Source organism: Fukomys damarensis, unplaced genomic scaffold (assembly GCF_012274545.1).
Source record: "Fukomys damarensis isolate Sample0158 unplaced genomic scaffold, DMR_v1.0_HiC HiC_scaffold_22, whole genome shotgun sequence".
Classification (NCBI taxonomy): domain Eukaryota; kingdom Metazoa; phylum Chordata; class Mammalia; order Rodentia; family Bathyergidae; genus Fukomys; species Fukomys damarensis.
The window spans coordinates 26,811,706-26,813,703 of NW_022900934.1; the positions used below are offsets into that span (position 1 = coordinate 26,811,706).

Below are 1,998 nucleotides of genomic sequence, written 5' to 3' on the forward strand. Positions count from 1 at the left end.
AAAAAAAAAAAAAAAAAAAAAAAAAAGTCACTTTGAAACTTAATCCCAGTGAAACAGAATTAAGAAGTATGTCCTTTAGGAGGTGATTAAATTGGATTGGATGCGTTCATAATAAGCTTGACTGAAGAAGTTTGCTCCTTTTTGTCTCTTCCATCCCATCGTGTGAGGACAGAATATTTCTCTCCGCTGGAGGGTGCAGCAACAAGGTACCACTTTAGAAGCAGAGATATGGCTCCATCAGCTTGAACTCTCTGGCTTCCAGAACTGAGAGAAATAATTTCTCTTCTTTTATATGCTGGTATATTTGTTATAGTGGCACAAATGGACTAAAATTCTCATCAGGCCGTGCAATAGATCTCCAGAACGTACTCATAACCAAGAGTTCTTTAACCAACATTTCCCCTTTCCCCCATCCCTTCACCCCATCAATCATCATTCTGTTCTATGAGCTGGACGTTTTTAGATGCCACATATAAGCGAAATTGGGCAGTATTTGTCTTTATGGGACTAGCTTATTTCACTTGAGATGATGTCCTCCAGCTTGTTACAAGTGGAAGGATTTCTTTCCTTTGTGATGAACAATATTTTACTGTGTATGATAGCACATTTCATCTTTCCATTCATCCAACTGAAGCATTTCTATATCTTGATCATTGTGAGTAATGCTGCAATGAACATGAGAGTTCAGCCATGTCTTTAACATACTGCTTTCATTTCCTTTCATGCAAACCCAATAGTGGGATTTCTGGACCACATGATAGTTCTATTTTTAATTTTTTCGGTACCGGGTATCAAACTCAGAACTTTGCACTCGTGAGGCAAGTACAGTGCCACTGAGATAAATCCACGGCCCTATTTTTGGTTTTTTGAAGAACACTGATATTGCTTTTCATAATAACAGAACTAACTTGCATTTCCACTCATAGTATGTAAGTATGCCTTTTCTTTATGCTAAAACTTGTCTTTCATCTTTTTCATAATAATCATCTTCATAGGTGCAAGGTGATATCTCAGTGTGGTCTTACTTGCTTTTCTCTGATGATTACTGATTTTGAGCAATTTTTCATGTGCCTTTTGGCCACTTGTAGTTTTCTTTTGAAAAATGTCCATTTCAGATCCTTTGTCCCTTTACAAATCAGACTCTTGTTTTCTTTTCTGGAGTTCTTAGAGTTCTCTGCATATTTTGTATACAAATCCCTTATTATATGTATGAATTACAAATATTTTCTCCCATTTTATACATTGTCTTTAACTCTGCTGATTGTTTCCTTTGCTGTGAGGAAGTTAAATATAATACCCCTAGTCTATCTTTGCTTTTGTATCCAAAAAAAGCATTGCCCAGATAAATTTCTTAGATCTTTGCTTATGTTTTCTTCTAGGAGTTTATCCATCCAGGTCTTACTTCATACTTTTAATCCAGTTTGAGTTAATTTTTTAATACAGTGAGAGATAAGTGTCTAATTTCATTCTTCTGCATGTGGATATGCAGTTTTCCCAGGACCACTTAAGCAACTGCTCTTACCCATTGTGTGTTATCAGCACTTTGGTTGAAAAATCAGCTCACCACAAGTGCATGGACTTATTTCTAGGCTCTCTATTGATCGATGTGTCTGTTTTTAATGCCAGTACAATGTTTTTCTAATTACCACGTCCTTGTAGTAGATTTTAGGAGTTAGTGTGATATTTTCAAACTTGTTCCTTTTGCTCAAGATTGCTTTCATTATTTGCTTTGCTTTCTGATTTCATATGAATTTTAATTTTTTTAATTTTAATTTTTTTGTGAAGAATATCACTGGAATTTTGATAACAATTGCACTGAATGCATAAGCTGCTTTGGATAAATAGATATTTTAGCAATATTCAATTTCTTCTCTTCTCTTCCCCTCTTTCTTGGGATCTTTGAGACATTTCCCAGGCTGGTGTCAAGGTGGCCTCCATCCTCAACTTCCTGAATATCTGAGACCACAGGTACTTGTCACTATGATTAGCCTCATTTTT

The 1,998-nt window shown here is 35.6% G+C and overlaps 1 protein-coding gene and 1 pseudogene across 1 annotated transcript in view; both read left to right on the plus strand.

Annotated features, from left to right (window-relative positions):
- Nucleotides 1-1,998, plus strand: part of LOC104873952 (beta-defensin 119) — a 34,500-nt gene that overhangs the window by 3,805 nt on the left and 28,697 nt on the right. The window lies entirely within an intron of this gene.
- The window catches only part of LOC117287251, a 24,034-nt pseudogene continuing 23,900 nt past the window's right edge, over nucleotides 1,865-1,998 (plus strand).